The sequence below is a fragment of the Schistocerca serialis genome, chromosome 4, assembly GCF_023864345.2.
Source record: "Schistocerca serialis cubense isolate TAMUIC-IGC-003099 chromosome 4, iqSchSeri2.2, whole genome shotgun sequence".
In the NCBI taxonomy this organism is placed as follows: domain Eukaryota; kingdom Metazoa; phylum Arthropoda; class Insecta; order Orthoptera; family Acrididae; genus Schistocerca; species Schistocerca serialis.
In genome coordinates, this window is record NC_064641.1 from 881,050,456 (window position 1) to 881,068,433 (window position 17,978).

The 17,978-nt window shown below is 45.2% G+C and overlaps 1 protein-coding gene and 1 non-coding gene across 2 annotated transcripts in view; both read right to left on the minus strand.

Moving 5' to 3' along the window:
- The window catches only part of LOC126474826 (uncharacterized), a 135,477-nt gene that overhangs the window by 77,095 nt on the left and 40,404 nt on the right, over positions 1–17,978 (minus strand). The gene's annotated exons all lie outside the window — the stretch shown is intronic.
- Positions 13,087–13,161, minus strand: Trnas-cga (transfer RNA serine (anticodon CGA)). Its single transcript has one exon. It is a non-coding gene; the product is annotated as a tRNA-Ser (tRNA).

Below are 17,978 nucleotides of genomic sequence, written 5' to 3' on the forward strand. Positions count from 1 at the left end.
TAAAGTTAGATATAGTGGGAATTAAAGTTCAGTGGCAGGAGGAACAACAAACATTCTCTTTAGGTAAATACAGGGTTATAAATACAAAATCAAACAGGGGTAATCCAGGAGTAGGTTTCATACTGAATAAAAAAATAAGAGCAAGGGTAAGCTACTACGAACAGCATAGTGAAAGCATTATTGTAGCCGAGATAGACATGAAGCCCACGCCTACCACAGTAGTACAAGTTTTTATGCCAACTAGCTCCGCAAATGACGAAGAGATTGCAGAAATTTATGATGGGATAAAAGAAATTATTCATATAGTGAAGGGAGAAGAAACTTTAATAGTCAATGAAGACTGGAATTCGATGGTAGGAAAAGGAAGAGAAGGAAGAGTAGTAGGTGATTGTGGAATGGGGGTAAGGAATGAAAGAGAAAGCTGCCTGCTAGAATTTTACATAGAACATAACTTAAACATGGCTAATACTTAGTTTAATGATCATGAAAGAATGTTGTATATGTGGAAGAGGTCTGGAGACATTGAAAGGTTTCAGATAGATTATATAATGGTAAGACAGAGATTTAGGAACCAGTTTTAAATTGTAAGACACTTCCAGGGGCAGATGTGGATTCTGACCACAATCTATTGGTTATCAACTGTAGATTAAAACTGGCGAACCTGCAAAAAGGTGGGAATTTAAGGAGATGGGAACTGGATAAACTGAAAGAACAGAGGTTTTAGAGAGTTTCAGAGAGAGCATTAGGGAACAATTGACAAGAACAGGGGAAACAAACACAGTAGAAGAAGAATGGGTAGCTTTGAAAATTGAAATAGTAGAAGCAGCAGAGGATGAAGTAGGTAAAAAGACGAGGGCTAGTAGAAATCCTTGGTTAACAGAAGATACATAGAATTTAATTGATGAAAGGAGAAAATATAAAAATCGACTAAATGATGCAGGCAAAAAGCAATATACACTTCTCAAAAATGAGATCGACAGGAAGTGCAAAATGGCTAAGCAGGGATGGCTAGACGACAAATGTAATGATCTAGAGGCATATATCACTAGGGGTGAGATAGATACTACCTACAGGAAAATTAAAGAGACCTTTGAAGAAAAGAGAAACACTTGCACGAATATCAAGAGCTCAGGTGGAAAACCAGGCCGGCCAGAGTGGACGAGCGGTTCTAAGCGCTACAGTCTGGAACCGTGTGACCGCTACGGTCGCAGGTTCCAATCCTGCCTCGGACATGGATGTGTGTGATGTCCTTAGGTTAGTTAGGTTTAAGTAGTTCTAAGTTCTAGGGGACTGATGACCACAGCAGTTACGTCCCATAGTGCTCAGAGCCATTTGAACCATTTGGAAAACCAGTTCTGAGCAAAGAAGGGAAAGCGAAAGGTGGAAGGAGGATATAGAAGGGCGATGTACTTGAGGGCAATATTATGGAAATGTAAGAGGACTTAGGTGAAGATGAAATGCGAGATACTATAACGCGTGAAGATTTTGACAGAGCACTTTAAGATCTAAGTCGAAACAAGGCCCCGGGAGTAGATAACATTCTATTAGAACAACTGATAGGCTTGGGAGAGCCAGCCCTGACAAAACTCTAGCATCTAGTGAGCAAAATGTATGAGACAGGCGAAATACCTTTAGACTTCAAGAAGAATATAATAATTCCAATCCCAAAGAATGCAGGTGTTGACAGGTGTGAAAATTACCGAACGGTCAGTTTAATAAGTCATGGTTGCAAAATACAGACACGAAGTCTTTACAGATGAATGGAAAAACTGGTAGAAGACGACCTTGAGGAAGATCAGTTTGGATTCTGTAGCAATATTGGAACACGTGAAGCAATACTGACTTTATAGATTAAGGAAAGGCAAACAATTTGTCTAGAAGAAGGGGTCGGTTGGTAGGACATGCTCTGAGACATTGAGGGATCACCAATTTAGTATTGGAGGGCAGCGTGGAGGGTAAAAATCGTAGAGGAAGACCAAGAGATGAATACACTAAGAAGATTCAGAAGGATGTAGGGCGTAGTAGTCACTTGGAAATGAAGACGCTTGCTCAGGATGGAATTACATGGAGAGCTGCCAGTCTCTGGACTGAAGACCACAACAACAACAACAGTAGGTTACACGTGACAAGTAGTAGTTATGTACATTTCACACTTCAGTAATCGTATTTTGTTTAGAGTACCTCCATTATACGAATCTTAATAAAATCCTTAAGGTGCTTCGTATATCTCACTGCGGACACCACAAACTGTCTGAGATACAGAAGCTACTGAAAAGCGAAAAAACGCTACAGTAACTTAAACGGCTCCAGTTAGCAATAACCAAGTGTCAATGCCAGCCTTTCTTCAGATTATGTTGGACGTTGGTAATTACTGTCCTGCTTTTAAATTTCCTCTTCATTTGTAATAAGAAGCCAGCCATAAGTTTCAACCGACAAATGTGCTGAGTTCTGGACAGACGCTTAGGAAATCTGAAGCTGCTGTTCATTCATAAGTGGACTGCCTCCACGCGTTCCACATTTACGTACAAATTCAGACACCCAGACTCTTCTTGCACTTCCCATTTTGCCTACTTCGTCAAAAACCTGCCACGCCAAGTAGTCCTGTCTGAATATCAAAGTTTTGCATCGTGACTCTAGTATCCTGTGTGTTGTTTATTAGCGTCAGAGAAAAACATAAAGCAGCGTTCGCAGGCTCGTTATTCGTGTTATCTTCCGTTCCCTCGAGTGTAAACTGTTTGTAACGCTTATGTTAAAGTGGATATCGATTATTAGTAACATGATGCAATATTTCACGAGATCCACGATCTGGGCAGGACACGTGGCAGTTCGAGCATGACAAATTTGCTGATGTGGCACAGAGTCACCCACCTCAACCACCTGGAAACAACGTCCTTGCTTGCTATTGGCTAAGCAAGGCTCCACTGTTTGCAGTAGCACAAAGATTCCATTACTGTGATTGGTGGAAACGCTCGAGCCAGGCGGGAACACCATTGTCAGTGCAGGGTCCAGTGGAGATGGCCGCAGTGACCGCTCATGTGTGGTTAGCCACAGTGTAGAAATTGACAGTTGTTGTAAAATAGTACTAATTGTTTATTAACGAGAATATCTGGGTGGTGGGCAATGTAAACGGTCGCGATAGCGATGACAGTAGACAATTGTTATGGATAATCATATTGTTAAACGTGTCATGATCTGACGAGAATGTGATGGCCACAGCTAATCGACGCCGCGCATAGGAAATTTTCACTGATAGCCGATGACGACCGTATTACTGTCAAGGACGGCTGGCCGTTATTGGATTACACTGAGGTGGCAAGAGTAGTGGGATAGTGACATGCACACTTACAGATGGCGGAAACTTCACGTACACAAGGTGTAAAAGGGTAGTGCATCGGTGGAGCTATCATTTGTGTTCAGGGGAATCATGTGAAAAGGTTTCCCACGTAATTATGGCCACACGATAGGAATTAGCAGACTTTGAACGCGGAATGGTAGCTGGAACTGGTCGCATGGGACATTGTGTTCCGGGATCATCAGGGAATTCAGTATTCCGCGATCCACAGTCTCAAGAGCGTGGCGAGTATACCAAATTTCAGGCATTACCTCTCACCACAGACACTGCAGTTATTATTATTATTATTACTGTCGTATGCATCAATTACAGTAATACACATTTAGTAAAACAATGAAATAGATATAAAAATGAACATGTGAAATTATATACAGTACACAAGTCTTAAAACGGCTCAGACTACATTCGGGTGTTGATGAACACGATCCAGCGGAGTGCCTCGTGGGATGCTTGTTGGAGCTTCTCAATGCCACCAGGGAAGCGTCTCATTGGACAGTGGCTCATTGTTTGGGTGTCACCACAGTCACACACACACTGTCGCTTGGAAAGCCCCACTTGGGCATGTTGTATTTACACCCACCCTCTCCCGTCCGATATCTGTTTAACTGCACCCACACCTCCCACGGTTGGTGGAAGCCTGGAACTGTTGGATTGTATACAAGTTCATGGTTTCGGGTTCTTGTAGCTTGACACTCACGTTTCCACTCTGCGTCCTGGTCGAATCCTGTGGATAGCATTTGGACTCCCATTTCATATGCTGGTCTTATACATTTGAGGCGTTTCCTGGGAAGTGATAGCAAATCGTCATGAAGAGGGATCGAGTTGTTTTCAGAAACTTGCTGACAGAGGTTGTAAAGAGCAGCCTTTCGACGGAGGTCTGGTGGACAGATGTTTGAAAGCACTGGTAGCCAGCAGGTGGGTGTAGACCGGACTGTACCACTAACTACTCTCAGAACTGAGTTCAGTTGGACGTCTACTTTCACTGCGTGGGCGCTTCGGAGCCAAACTGGTGCACAGTATTCTGCTACAGAGTATACCAGTGCAAGGGATGCTCCTCGGAGGACTGATGCGGTTGCTTCCCATGTACTGCCTGCCAGCTTTCTCACAAGGTTCACTCCTGTTTGTGTCTTCTTGGCCAAGTTGGAAAGGTGTTTTTTGTATGTTAAAGTTCTGTCCAGAGTGACTACCAGGTATTTTGGGCTTTCGTTGTATCTGACTGTCCGAAGAGGGATTGCTCTTTGCTGATGAAAGGCGGTTAGAGAGGTGCAACAGGCTTACCTCGGTTTTAGAAACATTTGGTCTCAGTCGCCAGAGACCTCCACGTGAACAGTCACTTTTTTCGAATGTATCTTCATGTGCCTTGATCACAGCCGGTGCTCCCTGGGCAACTAATTGGTCCTTTCCAATTAGGCTAACTTCCGCAGAACGCTATTTAAATGGTTCAAATGGCTCTGAGCAGTATGGGACTTAACTGCTGAGGTCATTAGTCCCCGAGAACTTAGAACTAGTTAAACCTAACTAACCTAAGGACATCACAAACATCCATGCCCGAGGCAGGATTCGAACCTGCGACCGTAGCGGTCTTGCGGTTCCAGACTGCAGCGCCTTTAACCGCACGGCCACTTCGGCCGGCCGCTATTTAAAGATAATTCCAACAGTGATTACGAAATTAACAACAATATGAAACCCTATACAAACGACACTGTTCAGAGCCAACCTGGGAACGTGCTCAGAATACTGCAACTGAATGTTGAGGGACTGTCCAGAAACAAGGGCGAAATTCTATCTAAAAATTTGAGAGAGAATAGGGCGGACGTCTTAGCGCTGCAAGACAATGCAGTGGCTGTCGGCCTTTACTTAACGGCCGAGAACACCGGCTTTTCCACACAGTTTTCAGAACTGACAGACAAGCAACATTGCGTGCAGTAGCCGCGGAAATCAATGTGGACGTGCGACAAACGTACCAGACGGGGCAGTGCTGCGAAGTTTGGCGTTAATGGACCATGGCAGCAGGCGACCGACGCTGGAGCCTTTGCCAACAGAACGACATCGCCTGCAGCGCCTCTCCTGGGATAGTGACCATACCGGATAGACCCTACTCGACTGGAAAACGGTGGCCTGGTCAGATGAGTCCGGATTTTCTGTTGGTAAGAGCTGATGGTAGGGTTCTAGCGTGGCGCAGACGCCGCGAAGCTATGGACCTAGGTTCTCAAAATGGCACTGTGGTGGCTCCATAATGGTGTGTTTGCATGGAATTGGACTGGGTCCTCTGGTCCAATTGAACCAGTCATTGACTGGAAATGGACTACTGGCCAATAAAATTGCTGCACCACGAAGATGACGTACTACAGACGCGAAATTTAACCGACAGGAAGAAGATGCTGTGATATGCAAATGATTAGCTTTTCAGAGAATTCACACAAAGTTGGCACCTGTGGCGAAACCTACGACGTGCTGACATGGGTAAAGTTTCCAACCGATTTCTCATACACAAACAGTAGTTGACCGGCGTTGCCTGGTGAAACGTTGTTATGATGCTTCGTGTAAGGAGGAGAAATGGAAAAGGTAGGATTGCAGCCTATCGTGATTGGGTTCATCGTATCGCAACATTGCTGCTCGCGTTAGTCGAGATCCAATGACTGTTAGCAGAATATGGAATCGGTGGGTTCAGGAGGGTAATACGGAACGCCGTGCTGGATCCCAACGGCCTCGTATCACTAGCAGTCGAGATGACAGGCATCTTATCCGAATGGCTGTAACGGATCCTGCAACCACGTCTCGATCCCTGAGTCAACAGATGGGGACGTTTGCAAGACAACAACGATCTGCACGAACAGTTCGACGACGTTTGCAGCAGCATGGACTTTCAGCTCAGAGACAACGGCTGCGGTTACTCTTGACGCTGCATCACAGACGGGAGCGCCTGCGATGGTGTACTCAACGACGAACCTGTGTGCACGAATGGCAAAACGCAATTTTTTCACATGAATCCAGGTTCTATTTACAGCATCATGATGGTCGCATCCTTGTTTGGCGACATCGTGGTAAACGCACGTTGGTAGCGTGTATTCGTCATCGCTATCCTGGCGTATCACCCGGCGTGATGTTATGGCGTGCCATTGGTTACACGTCACGGTCACCTCTTGTTCGCATTGACGGCACTTTAGACGTTACATTTCAGATGTGTTACGAACCGTGGCTCTACCCTTCATTCGATCCCTTCGAAACCCTACATTTCAGCATTATAATGCACCACCGCATGTTGCAGGCCCTGTATGGGCCTTTCTGGATACAGAAAATGTTCGACTGCTGCAGCACATTCTCCAGATCCCTCACCAATTGAAAACGTCTGGTGAATGGTGGCCGAGAAACTGGCTCCTCATAATAAGCCAGTCACTACCCTCGAACTGAGGTATCGTGTTGAAGCTGCATGGGCAGCTGTACCTGTACACGTCTTCCAAGCTCTGTTTGACTCAATGCCCAGGCGTATCAAGGACATTATTACGGGCAGAGGTGGTTGTTCTGGGTACTGATTTCTCAGGATCTATGCACCCAAATTGCGTGAAAATGTAATCACATGTCAGTTCTAGTATAATATAGTTGTCCAATGAATACCCGTTTATCATCTGCATTTCTTCTTGGTGTAGCAATTTTAATGGCCAGTAGTGTAGTTATATTCGGCTACTTGAAGACCATTTGCAGCCATTGGTGTTCTCGGTGGAATTTCAATGGATGACAATGCGCCGTGTCACAGACCCACAGTCCTTTGCGGCTGGTTTGAAGAACACTCTGTACGATTCGAACGAATGATTTGGCCACCCAGATCGCCCGACATGAATCTCGTCGAACATTTATGGTACATAATCGAGATGTCAGTGTGTGCTCCAGCAACGCTTTTGCAGTGCTGTAGAGGCAGCATCACTCAATATTTCTGCAGGGTACTCCCACCGACTTGTTTAGTCCATACCACATCGAGATGCTGATTCTGGGTAAAGGGATGTGCGCCACCATATTGGGAGGTATCACATGACATTAATGAAATTGACAGCACACGATCATAATAAAAGATGGCATCACTTACAATACATAGTGTCCTCTTCACTGCAGATTAGCTCCTCGGCTTCCTACCGTTTGCACAGCGCTACAATATCTCAACGAGGCCACGGGGTGCTGTCATCCGCTGCGAAAGGGATACTTTTAGAAGATACCAGACAGATGTTCTCTACAGAAACTTCGCAAGGCTAACCGATTCACACATCTCCAAACACAAACCTCGCGTGTGCGGTTTGTTTGTTAAAACTAGACACTGAGACACGTAACTTGCTACTACATGGGGGAGTATTATAGCTTGTTCACAGATACAAGCGAATGGTAGTCAACAGTGGCGAATTGAGCGCAAAGACTCTTTCACTTATGTTTGCTTTCATTTGCTTCCCTGTAAACGAGACTTCACCAAGTAATCCAACAAGATTATGGGAGCGATGGATAAATAAAAAGTGCATGCCTCCCCTACTACTCCTCCGCTACAACTCCCAACATTTGACAGCCCTCGCCAACGCTTTAAACCAGAATAACTGATTTCTATGCTGTGCAGTGATGGGGGAGTGTGGATCCTATTTCAAAATTCTGTGTGATGTCAGAACCGCTCTAATAGTGGGAGTATTAACGTGTGTCAGAGGGGTTGGCTTAATGAGTTTTTCTGTTAAGTGATCAGTGCGTCATACATACGTGGCAATTCTCCTTCCTTGTATCACTCTGTCTCCCTCTCTCTCTCAGTCTCTATCTCTTTCCCTCAAGTACACACAAAAATACAAACACACGCAAAGCTTTACTCACACAAACATACGAGATAGAAAGTTACATTCGTCTTCTTGTTGTTGTTTGGGCGCTTATATCCTGCAGGTTGCGTGTCTACGTCTAGTAGTTTCAAATTCTGCACATGGCAACCTCTCATGCACGTTTAAACTACGGTGGCATCGCACGGAACAGAAGAGAATCTGTTCAAATACGCAGGAAATACAAATGCAGGTAAGTGACGTCTATCACGTGCAGACAGCTATAAAGTTCAAGCTGTGCAAAACGAAAAGAAGAAAATTGACGTCATCTGGCACTCTCCGTTTCAATGAATCTTCACCACTCACCATTACCAAAAGTGAGAAATCCCCAAACAACGGAGATCTCATACCCACGGTCTTTCATCAGCTAACAGATTCTTTTATATTAACGAATTATTCTTTGCAATCATGCCAGAGGGCTATCCTCCATTCAGAGGGCTATCCATTCACTGTACAGCTACTTCTACACTGGAGGGTATGTCTCTGACAAATAAAAATCGTTTCCTATGTTTTACACATGTTTCTCAGGCGCATTCTGTTAACTGCAGCAACTTGAGTGGTGTAGATTGATACATGCGTGTGCATATGAACAGACTCACTTTCTTACATAGATACCAGAATGAAAAAAAAGCTAGCACAAGAATACATAAAGCAAAACAGTTACTATGCCGTCTCGTTAAACTTTGTGAATATTAATACGCCGTAGCCTCCGTTTTGGTTTTGTATTTGCTTATAAATCAAGAGGCATAAACTCTTATAGCTACATCTGGTAAAAATTACGATGACCCAAAGGTAAAATAGTTACTCATTCAATAATCCTGAACCTAGATATAACATGATTCTGTTAACTATGCCACCTAGAAAATTCTTCGTTATCTCCATAGAATCATAACATGGAGTTTTCTTCAGAGCGCCGGCCGAAGTGGCCGTGCGGTTCTAGGCGCTGCAGTCTGGAACCGCGAGACCGCTACGGTCGCAGGTTCGAATCCTGCCTCTGGCATGGATGTGTGTGATGTCCCTAGGTTAGTTAGGTTTAACTAGTTCTAAGTTCTATGGGACTAATGACCTCAGAAGTTGAGTCCCATAGTGCTCAGAGCCATTTGAACCATTTTTTCCTTCAGAGCACTACAATAACAACTCTGGCTCTGCTTCATCAACAGTTTGAATATCATCTCTGATTAGTAATCAGTCACACTATGAAATTTAGTCCTTCAGATAAACTGCAATAAAATCAATTCAGCACTCATAATTACTTCGAAAAAATAGGCAAGTCCATTCGAAATCACTATTGTTAATAAATCACTGATTGTCTTTCAACCACGTCTTCTATCTGTTCTTTATCAAAGTCCGTTTCTATCGATCACTAGGAAGATTCTCTCTATTGACTACTGAAATGAAAGCATGTAAGACGGTGAAACATACACTCCTGGAAATGGAAAAAAGAACACATTGACACCGGTGTGTCAGACCCACCATACTTGCTCCGGACACTGCGAGAGGGCTGTACAAGCAATGATCACACGCACGGCACAGCGGACACACCAGGAACCGCGGTGTTGGCCGTCGAATGGCGCTAGCTGCGCAGCATTTGTGCACCGCCGCCGTCAGTGTCAGCCAGTTTGCCGTGGCATACGGAGCTCCATCGGAGTCTTTAACACTGGTAGCATGCCGCGACAGCGTGGACGTGAACCGTATGTGCAGTTGACGGACTTTGAGCGAGGGCGTATAGTGGGCATGCGGGAGGCCGGGTGTACGTACCGCCGAATTGCTCAACACGTGGGGCGTGAGGTCTCCACAGTACATCGATGTTGTCGCCAGTGGTCGGCGGAAGGTGCACGTGCCCGTCGACCTGGGACCGGACCGCAGCGACGCACGGATGCACGCCAAGACCGTAGGATCCTACGCAGTGCCGTAGGGGACCGCACCGCCACTTCCCAGCAAATTAGGGACACTGTTGCTCCTGGGGTATCGGCGAGGACCATTCGCAACCGTCTCCATGAAGCTGGGCTACGGTCCCGCACACCGTTAGGCCGTCTTCCGCTCACGCCCCAACATCGTGCAGCCCGCCTCCAGTGGTGTCGCGACAGGCGTGAATGGAGGGACGAATGGAGACGTGTCGTCTTCAGCGATGAGAGTCGCTTCTGCCTTGGTGCCAATGATGGTCGTATGCGTGTTTGGCCCCGTGCAGGTGAGCGCCACAATCAGGACTGCATACGACCGAGGCACACAGGGCCAACACCCGGCATCATGGTGTGGGGAGCGATCTCCTACACTGGCCGTACACCACTGGTGATCGTCGAGGGGACACTGAATAGTGCACGGTACATCCAAACCGTCATCGAACCCATCGTTCTACCATTCCTAGACCGGCAAGGGAACTTGCTGTTCCAACAGGACAATGCACGTCCGCATGTATCCCGTGCCACCCAACGTGCTCTAGAAGGTGTAAGTCAACTACCCTGGACAGCAAGATCTCCGGATCTGTCCCCCATTGAGCATGTTTGGGACTGGATGAAGCGTTGTCTCACGCGGTCTGCACGTCCAGCACGAACGCTGGTCCAATTGAGGCGCCAGGTGGAAATGGCATGGCAAGCCGTTCCACAGGACTACATCCAGCATCTCTACGATCGTCTCCATGGGAGAATAGCAGCCTTCATTGCTGCGAAAGGTGGATATACACTGTACTAGTGCCGACATTGTGCATGCTCTGTTGCCTGTGTCTATGTGCCTGTGGTTCTGTCAGTGTGATCATGTGATGTATCTGACCCCAGGAATGTGTCAATAAAGTTTCCCCTTCCTGGGACAATGAATTCACGGTGTTCTTATTTCAATTTCCAGGAGTGTATTTCAAATGGGAACCTCCAATTGTTTATTGCAGAATCAGATTCTGCATAAAAAACTACGTACATTTTGTCTGAAACATTTGTTTTGATTCTTGGTAGTTGGCGCTGTAATTCAACAAAATCCATGTTCTCATTTTTGCGCGGAAAATGGTTACGGATAAATAAAAAAGTACTTATTTACTTCGTAAATTTTGATTCGCTAAAACTAAAACTCTCCCTTTTTCACCATAAGATGGAGTTTGAGAGAGAGGAATCAGAGTTTTAGAAATGTTGACCCAAAATCATCAGAAACTGCAGAAAAAATTAATATTTGGGTCAACAATTGTAAAGTAGGTGTAAGGAACTTTGAAAAAATAATAAGAAGGAAAATAGGAACAGCGAACGCTCCAGCCTCAAGACGTGAAACACAGAGCTAGATTGAAAAGCCATGGCTTCGTGGCTATGTGGTCACGGCTATGCGCTACCGAGGGGGAGATCCGTGTTTAAATCTCTCTTTTGTACCCCACCTATTTTTCACGAAATTATGAAATGACCGTCCAGTCATTGAAGTGTGTGTTCGCTGTGTTCAAATTCGTGTCTGTGTCATAGTGTAATGTTCGTTTTCAGCAGCGAGTTGTAAGAATGGAACCTCCAGACGCCATACATTGTATTTGTTTTATACAAGTACCGCATCTTATGACTTTTGCGTTCCATTTTGGAAGTTTTGACTCTTGAAATCTTTTGTTGTAACGTACGAGTAGTTGATACCTTTTATCGTTCTTTTATAATTTTTGTGAGAGGTCTCTGCAGCATCTAGCCTGCTGTCACTATTCATCACTTTTATTCGCAAAAGTAATACGAGGGTTGGAATTTTAATAGTGGCAACTATTTATTTACAGCTCGTACAAAATAGATAAGTGTTTCAAAGTTTTACTGACCTTCAAAGTAGTCACCAGCGTTGTGTATAGCATGATGCCTGCGACGTGGAAGTCGTAGGATACTCTTAGCAGTGCCAGCTGTGTTGACAGTTCGAGCGGCGCGTCCTATTGCCCGACGAATTTGTTGCAGTTCTTAAGTGAATGCCGTGAAGTGTTTCCTTCAGTTTAGAAATCGAGTTGAACTTACGAGGGCTCAAGTCAGGGGAGTGCAGTAGGTGGTATAGCACTTAGCAGCCCCATCAGTCAAACAAAGCAGTAACACCTTGCACTCAACGTGCTTGAGCATTGTCCTGCAAAATGATGGCCAGGTCCTGCAGAAAGTGTCATCACTTGTGTCTCTAAGCTGATCGTAGGCTGTGTTCCAAAAATGAACAGCATAGAGACAGAAGTGATGACACTTTCTGCAGGACCTGACCGTCATTTTGCAGGACAATGCTCAAGCACGTAGAGTGCAAGCTGTTAATGATTTCAGAATGAGATTTTCACTCTGCAGCGGAGTGTGCGCTGGTATGAAACTTCCTGGCAGATTAAAACTGTGTGCCGGACCGAGACTCGAACTCGGGACCTTTGCCTTTCGCGGGCAAGTGCTCTACCAACTGAGCTACCCAAGCACGACTCACGCACCGTCCCCACAGCTTTACTTCTGCCAGTACCTCGTCTCCTACCTTCCAAACTTCACAGAAGCTCTCCTGCGAACCTTGCAGAACTAGCGCTCCTGAAAGAAAGGATATTGCGGAGACATGGCTTAGCCACAGCCTGGGGGATGTTTCCAGAATGAGATTTTCACTCTGCAGCGGAGTGTGCGCTGGTATGAAACTTCCTGGCAGATTAAAACTGTGTGCCGGACCGAGACTCGAACTCGGGACCTTTGCCTTTCGCGGGCAAGTGCTCTATCAACTGAGCTACCCAAGCACGACTCACGCACCGTCCCCACAGCTTTACTTCTGCCAGTACCTCGTCTCCTACCTTCCAAACTTCACAGAAGCTCTCCTGCGAACCTTGCAGAACTAGCGCTCCTGAAAGAAAGGATATTGCGGAGACATGGCTTAGCCACAGCCTGGGGGATGTTTCCAGAATGAGATTTTCACTCTGCAGCGGAGTGTGCGCTGGTATGAAACTTCCTGGCAGATTAAAACTGTGTGCCAGGCCGAGACTCGAACTCGGGACCTTTGCCTTTCGCGGGCAAGTGCTCTACCAACTGAGCTACCCAAGCACGTAACTAAATAGTTGCCACTATTAACGTTCCAAGCCTCGTTTATTTTCACCACATGACTCATACGCTATAACCAGTTAATAGTACGGCAGTTGCCAAGGTTACAGAAGGAGAACAGATACGTCAATGACCGGACAGGGAATTCATAATTTTGTGAAAAACTCGATTACGAGAGAAGTCTGGATACGAATTTTCCGCTTTGCAGTCCAACACCGTGACCACACAATCACATCGTCGTGACACTGGCAATTCACTCGATGTTGCACAGTCCCCTAGAACTTAGAGCTACTAAAACCTAACTAACCTAAGGACATCACACACATCCATGCCCGAGGCGGGATTCGCACTTGCGATCGTAGCGGTCTCGCGGTTCCAGACTGAAGCGCCTAGAACCGCTCGGCCACAACGGCCGGCTGACGGGCTATCCAATGGGCTATATTTTCATTATATCTGAAAAGGGTGCGATGCCGAGTTTCTCTTATCATTAGACAGGGTGTCTCTCTCCTAAGAATCGTCAGGCGATTTCGCTGTCGTGTTCCAGCAGATATTTGCACTTCTGTTTATGCACTGTGTAGCTGGAGCCAAGGAAAACGAATGCTACTCACCACATCTTCGATGAGACGCTCGGAGTGGACGGAAAGCGTCGGTTTGGTCCCCATTACGAAAAAAATCATTTTTGAAAGCGGAATTTTACGTGCCTGTTCGATAAAGTGGTCCCAAATTAACCTTGTGCGGTATTAGCTTTATCGATTTGTATTAACAGGGACAGAAAAATACGAAGAATAACCTCTACTCCAGGAGCAACTCGGTAGCGCTGCATGCTTGGCAGTAACAGTCAGCACGTAAAATCACTCTAAAAATGGAAAACAAATTTGCAAATATCTGCCGAAACATCGGAGAAAATGCGCCTGACTTCTCTTAGGAGAGACACTCTGTTTACACCAGCGAAAAGGTTTATGAGGCAGTGGTTCTTTTTCAGATCATATCATGTAACTGCTGTTTTTCTTCTGCAGTCTACTGCAAATGTACAAAAGTGCGTGTATTAAAGTACTTGTACAACAAATACAAAGAACGGTCCGTTACGAAAACTTTTCGCAGCAATATTATTGCCTCCCATATTCTGTATTCATCTCGTCGATTGTGGCAAACCGCCTAAAAACCACAACCAGCCTGGCCAACACAGCGGCCAATATCGTTAATCGTCCGGGCGTATTCTATTAGAGGCCGGTGCGCCTCCCCGAACCCTTTGGGCGGCGTGTTAACGCGCGCGACTATGCGGATAGCGTTTATTCCAAAGAGTTGTCCTTCGTCATTAATGTTCAACGGAAACTAAGTTACATGTCAGGAGTAATCGAGGGGCTGCTCTAGGTCCTCGTTTATCGACTCTACAGAACACAGAAATATTTCGTTGATTTTTACTGTGTTACGCTAGAAAATCGTCGCAAACTACCATAAGACGAGATACTGTGTTATGGTCAACGTAAGGCTACTTCCAGGAGGGAAAAAATGTGAATCAAGAATTTTCTTCACGCTATCATTAAGTTAATATTAATTGAGTTTGTTAACCATTTGAACCCCATACATTAATGTCTATACAGGGTGTTACAAAAAGGTACGGCCAAACTTTCGGGAAACATTCCTCACACACAAAGAAAGAAAGTATGTTATGTGAACATATGTCCGGAAACGCTTACTTTCCATGGTAGAGCTCATTTTATTACTTCTCTTCAAATCACATTAATCATGGAATGGAAACACACAGCAACAGAACGTACCAGCGTGACTTCAAACACTTTGTTACAGGAAATGTTCAAAATGTCCTCCGTTAGCGAGGATACACGCATCCACCCTCCGTTGCATGGAATCCCTGACGCGCTGATGCAGCCCTGGAGAATGGCGTATTGTATCACAGCCGTCCACAATACGAGCACGAAGAGTCTCTACATTTGGTACCGGGGTTGCGTAGACAAGAGCTTTCAAATGCCCCCATAAATGAAAGTCAAGAGGGTTGAGGTCAGGAGAGCGTGGAGGCCATGGAATTGGTCCGCCTCTACCAATCCATCGGTCACCGAATCTGTTGTTGAGAAGCGTACGAACACTTCGACTGAAATGTGCAGGAGCTCCATCGTGCATGAACCACATGTTGTGTCGTGCTTGTAAAGGTACATGTTCTAACAGCACAGGTAGAGTATCCCATATGAAATCATGATAACGTGCTCCATTGAGCGTAGGTGGAAGAACATGGGGCCCAATCAAGACATCACCAACAATGCCTGCCCAAACGTTCACAGAAAATCTGTGTTGATGACGTGATTGCACAATTGCGTGCGGTTTCTCGTCAGACCACACATGTTGATTGTGAAAATTTACAATTTGATCACGTTGGACTGAAGCCTCATCCGTAAAGAGGACATTTGAACTGAAATGAGGATTGGCACATTGTTAGATGAACCATTCGCAGAAGTGTAACCGTGGAGGCCGATCAGCTGCTGATAGTGCCTGCACACGCTGTACATTATACGGAAACAACTGGTTCTCCCTTAGAACTCTCCATACAGTGATGTGGTCAACGTTACCTTGTGCAGCAGCAACTTCTCTGACGCTGACATTAGGGTTATCGTCAACTGCACGAAGAATTGCCTCGTCCATTGCAGGTGTCCTCGCCGTTCTAGGTCTTCAGCCGGCCGCGGTGGTCTCGTGGTTCTAGGCGCGCAGTCCGGAACCGCGGGACTGCTACGGTCGCAGGTTCGAATCCTGCCTCGGGCATGGATGTGTGTGATGTCCTTAGGTTAGTTAGGTTTAAGTAGTTCTAAGTTCTAGGGGACTGATGACCTCAGAAGTTAAGTCCCATAGTGCTCAGAGCCATTTGAACCATTTTTTCTAGGTCTTCCCCAGTCGCGAGTCATAAGCTGGAATATTCCGTGCTCCCTAAGACGCCAATCAGTTGCTTCGAACGTCTTCCTGTCGCGACACCTTCGTTCTGGAAATCTGTCTCGATACAAACATACCGCTCCACGGCTATCGTACCGTGCTAATCCATACATCAAATGTGCATCTGCCAACTCTGCGTTTGTAAACATTGCACTAACCTGTTGATGCTACGTACTGATATGCTTGATGCTAGTACTGTAAGTCAATGAGTCGCATGTCAACACAAGCACCGAAGTCAACATTACCTTCCTTCAATTGGGCCAACTGGCGGTGAATCGAGGAAGTACAGTACATACTGACGAAACTAAAATGAGCTCTAACATGGAAATTAAGCTTTTCCGGACACATGTCCACATAACATCTTTTCTTTATTTGTGTGTGAGGAATGTTTCCTGAAAGTTCGGCCGTACCTTTTTGTAACACCCTGTATATTTCCGTTTACCATGTGGTATCTATTTACGGACGTGTATTGTAGGTGCTACTTCCGCCTTATTTCTCTTTCATTAAAATAAATATTGCAGTAGTTTTATTTGCTTTAATTTCGTATTTTGAACATATTATCAGCGTAAAAATTGTGGAGAGTAACGTCAGTGCACATTTCTTTTTACACACCATGGATTAAAATCTAATGTCTGGATGAGTCATTCTCCAAGAACTGCCTTACGGGGGATTTGCTGCTCTGAATTTATCACACGAAACTCCACTCCCATTCTTGTTTTTAATCTTATGTCTTCAAGGACGAGCGTGACAGGAAGTTGTTCTTATTAACTTTTACACCCAGACGCCAAGTTGCCACTTGCTTAAAGAAATACTGATTAAATTCGGTCCACAGACTAGGCCGGATAGCTCCACGGCTTGCTGGTTGTCTCCTAAATTGCTTTTGTCTTCTGCGGCAGTAAAATTGTGTTCGCGCCGCACTCCAATACATCAGCGGGTTGTTGGAGGCGTGCCCAGTCAGTGATGCATTGAGAGCCGGGATGGAGGTCCGTCCGAGGAAAGGCGCTTCCAGCTCCAGGATATGGAGGAACCGTGTTCGCTGCCGCAAGAAATTCTAGCAGACTTCCTCTTCCTTATGACCGGGAGATGGCTGATGACGATCGAAACCTGTAATATCTTGTTGAAATTACGTGTGACCGTGCCACAAAAGAAACCATTCCTTAAATAAAATACTTAACACTTATTGCTGGGTCGTTGAGCTCTCATGATGTGAATCCTGTTTCCTTATTTTTTGCCATGTGTAGAATATGGCACCTAATAATTAAATTGCCACTAGATCTGCGCTGATTGTCGAAGTCAGTGGTGCATTTGACGATTTGCAACGAAATAACGTTATGCTCGAAGGATATGGACAATTATTAGTTAGAAGATTGTCAGGTGTGTGTTAATTGTTAAGGTGTGTGGTAAGTATTAAATTGAGCAACTACCATGAGTAGTTGTGAAGCCGTGACTTATGAAGATATGCTGCAATATATGAACGTTCGCGGCCCAATATTTAAATGAAAACGCCATATGACCACATCTAATTCAAGAAATTAGTCGTAAAATGCACACACGTTTAATTACATTTGAACAACAGTAAATGTAATTTTCATCGTTATTTATTTGAACATTAAACAGTAGGTAATTTCTAATACAAAATATGCACAGACTGTAGAATAGTACTACTCCGAATATCTCGTGCCTATGTGAACATACACTACTGGCCATTAAAATTGCTACACCACGGCAACAGACGCGAAATTTAACCGACAGGAAGAAGATGCTATGACATGCAAATGATTAGCTTTTCAAAGCATTCGCACAAGGTTGGCGTCGGTGGCGACACCTACAACGTGCTGACATGAGGAAAGTTTCCAACCGATTTCTCATACACAAACAGCAGTTGAC